At 37.7% G+C, this 7,060-nt stretch overlaps 1 non-coding gene across 1 annotated transcript; it reads right to left on the bottom strand.

The window, feature by feature from the left end:
- Window positions 1-2,341: 2,341 nt before the first annotated feature.
- On the bottom strand, window positions 2,342-2,414 carry TRNAF-GAA (transfer RNA phenylalanine (anticodon GAA)). Its single transcript has one exon. It is a non-coding gene; the product is annotated as a tRNA-Phe (tRNA).
- Window positions 2,415-7,060: the final 4,646 nt, after the last annotated feature.

Genomic DNA, 7,060 nt, shown 5'->3' with positions numbered 1-7,060 from the left:
CTGGACTAGTGAATGTGTGCATGCATGCTAAGTTACTTCAGTCATGTTCGACTCTGTGACACTATGGACTATACCCCGCCAGTCTCCTCAGTCCATGGGATTTTCCAGGCAGGAATACTGGAGAGGGTTGCCATGCCCTTCTCTAGATGACTAATGAACACTCTACTGTTTTTAACGTGCCCTTTCAACATCCAACACTGAGTGTACTGCTCTCTGCGCAATCCTGCCAAACACAATCATGCTTATACCACTGCTGTTCTATGCTTCTGGATTGTGTCTCCAACATCTCCTAGAAAGGGCTTTGAATTCCAAAGATATTTGTGAAAACATGTTATGAAATAAGTGGATTTCCCTGGTAGCTGAGCTGGTAAAGAATCTGTCTGCAGTGTAGGAGACCCCAAGTTGATTCCTAGATCCAGAAGATCCCCTGGAGAAAGGATAGGCTACCCACACCAGTAGTCATGGGCTTCCTCGGTGGCTTAAACAGTAAAAGAATCCTCCTGCAATGCAGGAAACCTGAGTTCGATCCCGGGTTGGGAAGATCACCTGAAGGATGGCATGGCAATCCACTTCAGAATTCTTGCCTGGAGAATCCCCATGAACAGAGGAGCCTGGTGGGCGACAGTCCATGGAGCAGCCTAGAATCTGACATGACTGAGCAACTGAACACAGCACACCGCATGAAACAAATAGATGGCAAGAAGAAAGCTCCATGCCTGTATCAAAAGTTCAGCTCACAACAAAGAAGTCTTCAAACTCTTTTTTTTTTTTACATTTCTTGTCAAAATAACAGTGACTTATGAAAAGTGAATTGATTGTTAAATTAGTAATATTGTTTTTGTTTTATTGCCTACTAATCATCTGAAACTATAGATTATTTCCAGTGGAAAAAAAACCTAGAGTGAGGGTCTAATCTAGATGAACACTCCAAGAATATGCATATATTAAATATAATTCATATGTAAATATATACATGTATGCATATAGATATAAATATATGTATATTCTTGCAGTAATGTATAATAGAATTTACAACATCATATATTCTGTTCTTAGAATTTTAAGTATATATATGTACTTAAATACATATACACAAGTATATATAAAGTATACATATATATATATTATACAGTCTAGGAATTCTCCACCCAGAACACTGGAATGGGTAGCCATTCCCTTCTCCAGCGGATCTTCTTGACCCAGGAATCGAACCAGAGTCTCCTGCATTGCAGACAGATTCTTTATCAGCTGAGCTACCATGGAAGCCCATATATTATATATAATTCATACATAAATACATACATACATATGCACACAGATATATGATACACGTATATTCTTAGAGTAAAATATAATAGAATTTATTACATTATACATCCTGTTTTTAAAATTTTAAGTGTATATATATATATATGCATGCTAAGTAGCTTGCTTTAGTCATGTCTGACTCTTTGTGACCCTCTAGACTGTAGCCCACCAGGCTCGTCTGTCCATGGGATTCTTCAGGCAAGAGTACTGGAATGTGTTGCCATTTCCTCCTTCAGGGGATCTTCCCTACCCAGGGATCAAAACCTCATCTCCTTTATTGGCAGGTGGATTCTTTGTCACTGAACCACCAGGAAGTCTATGTATATATATATATATATATATATATATATATATATATATATATATATATATACACACACACACAGACAGTTTCAGGCTTAAGATGATTCAACAGACAATTTTTCAACTAGTATGGTACAAAAGCAACATACATTCATTAGAAACCATAATTCAAACTATGGTCTTTTCTCAGCTGGTATGCCATATGACACTCTCTTCTAGTGCTGCAACAGAGAACCTCAGTTCCCATCGAGCCAGGAGCTCAGAAAGGTAAAAAAGTAATACATTTAAAAACATTCTATACCCATACAACTGCACTATTTTTCACTTTCAGTACACCATTCAATAAATTACATGAGATATTCCACACTTTATTATAAAATAGGTATTATGTTAACATGATTTTGTTCAACCATAGGCTAATGTAAGTGTTCTGAGCACATTTAAGGTAGGTTTGGCTAAGCTATTAATTGTGATATGAGGTAGGTTGAAATAAAGTGAAAGTGAAAGTCACTCATTTGTGTCCAGCTCTTTGCAACCCCATGCACTATACAGTCTGTGGAATTCTCCAGATCAGAATGCTGGAGTGGGTAGTCTTTTCCTTCTCCAGGGGATCATGCCTAACCCAGGGTCTATCCCAGATCTCCTGCATTGCTGGTGGATTCTTTACCAGCTGAACCACAAGGAAGCCCAAGAATACTGGAATGGGTAGCCTATCCCTTCTCCAGGAGATCTTCCTGACCCAGGAATCGAACTGGGGTCTCCTGCATTTCAGGCAGATTCTTTACCAACTGAGCTATCAGGGAAACCCTGATAATTAATTATGTTGTTCAGTAGGTCAGATGTATTAAATCCATTTTCAACTTACAATATTTTCAAGTTAACAATCAGTCTATTAGGACATAACCCCATCCTAACTCAAGGAAAATCTCTCTCTTTGTGCGCCTCTGTGTGTGTGTGTGTGTGTGTGTGTGTGTGTGTGTGTGTGTGTGTGAGAGAAGAGAGAGAGCAGACAACCAGATATACATATACTTGGGCAAACTGATTGCAAAGAGTCGGTCACGACTTAAATTGATTTTAAACAGAATGCCAATAAGCCTCATGGATATGGTAATTTAGAGGCTAAGACCTAACTCACAAACCCTCCAAAATGAAGGTGTTCAGGCTATTGAGAAACCAAGCTCCTCTCTTAGCTACCCAGGCACTGCATTGAACAGAGAAGGAATGTAAAAGGAAAATCTAGTTCAGAGCCAGGCTTGATCCAGAAAGTGACTTGATCCGAGATAAAGCTTCTCGGATGGTCCCCAGCACAAACTCAAGAATCTTGGGAATTTTAGGAAGTGAGAGAATTTGAAAATTTACAAATGCAAGGTTTGATAAGAAACCAGGAGCAAATAATTATTCTGTTTTTCACAAATTTCATTAATGAATGTTTTATTTATTGCAAGGACTATACGAGTAAAACAAAGAAGTTCAATACTTAGTACATGAAAACAGAGGGTACTTCTGAGCAAGCTATCCCAGATGGCTTTGGGGCCAGAAAAGTAGCTCATTTTTACTTAATGTTGGTTGTGAGCAGACAAGAGAGATGCTATAGATAGGAGGTGGGAAAAAAACACTGTGAGAGGGCCCCCAATCCCACAGAAACTAGAAAGAAGATGGGGTGCTGTGTTACAATCTATTTTTGTGATGCTTTGTACTAACCCAAGAGATTACGAAAACTGAGGAAATAGAGTTATCATGTAAAAGTCTTTGTATTCCATACCTCAACAGAGCCAATTGCAGGTTATAAAAAGGTTGTGTAACAAAACGTAAATTGCTCATCTTAAAATGTGTTTTTGTTTTACATTTTTGGGAAAATTCATTATATAGCATTTTAAGTGTTTGCTTAACCAAAAGCCAGTTTGTACTATTCTTGTATCCTAATATTCAAGACCTTCAAATTGTTGCCTACTGTTAATATTAGTTATTTTTAGATATACTGATATTTTCACTGGAGCTGGATAACAAGTATCTTTGAAGGGGAAAAGGAACACGTCTTGCATTTATTTTATTCCCTCTTGGTGTGTAACAGAACCTGGAGCACAGGTTTGATATATGGAGGTGCACACACAGCAGGGCATTCACTTGAACGCACGCATTAACTATGTCTCATCTACCAATGAGAAATATAAGACAACAGCTGAGATTGCTGCCATTAATCTTAAGTAAGATTTATTATGGTGTCAAATTAGATTCTAAATTTCGATTCTCTAAGAAATTGGAAAATGAGTGAGAAATCACCTCAAAGGGTATTTTTGTTCTATTTTATGATATATATTTCCTTCACAGTAGTCTTCTTGTTGACCTTTGCTAAGCCTGTATCGTCCAGAGTTAACAGACACTCATTTATTGTTATAGTAAGATCTAGAAAATTTGTTTTTTCATCAGCACTTTTCCTGGCTGTAACTGACATGAACTGGAAGAAGGGAAAGGGGCAAAATAATTTAAGAAAAAGGAGAAAATGTCTTACACAGAGAAAAGTAGCAGGGTGGCTGTAAACGTCTATACACCAAAGGGGACATACCCAAAACTGGCACCAACTCCCAAACCTTCCTCACAGGCAAGGTTTAGCATATTCGATTGTTGTTTGTCAGTCTTATTCATTTTTTAATTGCAATTCAGTAAGTAAATGGGAATTCAAAAAAGTAATTTCCTACCCTTTGGTGCCATCATGTGGCCAAATTGATTAAGTACCAAGAAAAGTAGATCTTCAGGGTAACCCAAGGTTTTGATATTTTCTTTTCATTCAAAATGTAATTACCCAGAGAATGAAAGTTTATTTCAGAAAGAAATACAATTACCTTTACTATAATTGAAATCTTCCAACCAACAAATCATAGCTCACATGTCTACCTAGGTAGCTCATTGAGTGGAATAAAAATGTACCTTAAATTTTTAAGCAACTGTGAAATTATAGCTGTGAATTTGGAATTAATATAATATTCATGTTTTGAAGTTACATAGCCATGACCTAAAGTTTTTAGAGTGTTTTAAACCAATCATAGTAATACCTTATATTCATTTATTTATTTGTACTCTATGGTATCATAGGTAGTGTGTGGGGTAGCATGATAAAGTACCTCAGAGGTCTCCAACAAGATATTATGATATTACAAGAAAAGAATATGCTATTTTAAGAATAAGACAAATGAAGGAATATGGCAAAGCAATGCTTTTGAAAGTATATCTAATGACTATCTGAAAATTTCATACCCAGATGAATCACTCACAGGTGATTCAGTATTTGAAATCATTACCACAAGTACATCTAAAATATTACAAAAGATGTTTTATTAAAAGTCTCATCCAATTATATCTTGCTCTACTATTTGTATATCTGTACTATTTGTTACATCCATGTTATTATCCCTGTTTCATATTATATCATATCTTAGCTTTATTTTGGGCTTCCCAGGTGATGTTAGTGGTAAAGAACCTGCCTGCCAATGCAGGAGACACAAGAAACGTGGGTTCCATCTCTGGGTCAGGAAGATCCCCTGGAGAAGGAAACAGCAGCCCACTCCTGTACTCTTGCCTGAAGAATCTCATGGATAGAGGAGCCTGGCAGGCTACAGTCCACAGGGTCACAAAGAGTTGGACACGACTGAAGCGACTTAGCATGCACACAGCCTTATTTTACAAATACATCAATGGGGGTACAAAATGTTCATTATTCACCTGTTTTCTCAATCCAAATAATTTTGGGTGTGAATTGTTAAAGTTTTTTCATATAATGAAAATATAGTCCCTAAATGATGCCTGATAATGCCTAAATCTGATTTATTCCTATTGGTCCTCAAAATTTCATCCTCTTTACTCTCGTTTTGGATTCATGGCATTTAAAAACTGAAAAATCCCACAGATTTCAAGCATAAGGTATGGATTCTCTGTCTAAGGGATGGAAAATTTCACTATACATATGTCTTGCTTAGCTCAGCTTTTCTTTTTTACTAGAAAAGCCACAGACAGAGAAAAAATAAAACTGCTGAACTGGCTTTTACCCGCTGTTGTTCTTAGAGTGTCCTCTTCCCATCTTGTTCATACCTAGCACTTTATACAGTATTTCCATATTTTCAGAATTACCATCATATTTTCAGAAACACCGTCATCAACTTCAGTTGTAATAAAAAGCAGCCTGAATTGCTTGCTTTTCTCTCTCTTGTCTCAGAGACAGATCTTATGTGTGGAAATGTAATAATCTGTTCTCATTCAAAGTCAGTGGTGATCTCCTTTTGTGACCCAGCCTCCAGCATTCTTTCAGTAAAATCACAGTGCTAATCCCATCTTGGCTTTGGGCATATGTTGCCCTCATTTGGCCCCTGTAACGTTGTTCAGGATGGATCATTATCTTTCACATTATCCAAAGGATGAAGAGAAGTTAAATCTCCCTCCACTGTAATAGTATCAAAGACTCCTTTCATTGGCAAGAGTTACCAAAAAGACATAGTCTCTGCCCTGATAAAACTCTCCAAGGCCCCCACTCTGAGGGAGGAAGCTTGGGAGCTGTTGTCATTGTATATGAAAAGGAGTGCTCTCATCACCTATAGCCTCCTTGGGGCAGGACAAGACTATTCCTATGTCAGACGCTATACAATGTTCAAATATTTAAATGCCATCTCATCATAATTCTATTCCTCTCTCATGCTGAGATGGTTTCTTTCTGTTCCAAGGACATTATCTCTTGCTTTTCCTTTCTTATGTACTTTTGGGGAAGGGAAAGAAATTTGGGAGGAATGAGGATCTGATTTAGTTGGGGTCTAAGAAAAGAGTAATTATAACAAAAAGTATTTAATGCATAAAATTAATTATTCAGGTTTATAGAGGGAACAGTGAAGCAACTCCAGAGATTGTCAATAGCAAGAAGCCACTACTAATGTAAATGGAAGAGACAAACGGGTGAGACGGTGTAGGAGAAACCCAAGGGATGCTGCCACCTGGGAGAACGTAGAACCGTGTCACTCCTTTCCACAAGGATCTGGCGCCACTTATGCTCCAGACATGTATGTACACCTGGGACATTTTATCCCTTTCTTCTCCCTTTCTGCTGCCTTCTGATTTCTGGCTAAAGTGCAAACTTACCATAACCCTTCTCAACAGGGAGCTTGAGATCCACACCTTATGTGAGTCAGCCTTCCTGACACAGGGAGCAGAACAGAACTGGGAAGAATGGGTCTGGGTCAAACCCTAGGCAAGTAGGAGAAATCCTGTCATTGGGTATTTGTTGGAAGGCAAATGAAAACTCTGAAAAGCTATGATCCTAGCACATACCTCCCCTAGTTCACAATGCTCCCATATTGTGTTAGCCATTATTGTATTAGAACAATGCATGGCTGGTGTTTCTATCAAAGAGTCTTTTACTACAAAAATGAAACATATTTTTTTATTTCTTTGACATGTTGCAATTAAGAAT

Source organism: Ovis aries, chromosome 9 (genome assembly GCF_016772045.2).
Source record: "Ovis aries strain OAR_USU_Benz2616 breed Rambouillet chromosome 9, ARS-UI_Ramb_v3.0, whole genome shotgun sequence".
Lineage (NCBI taxonomy): Eukaryota > Metazoa > Chordata > Mammalia > Artiodactyla > Bovidae > Ovis > Ovis aries.
This window is presented reverse-complemented; position numbering and strand designations above follow the sequence as displayed.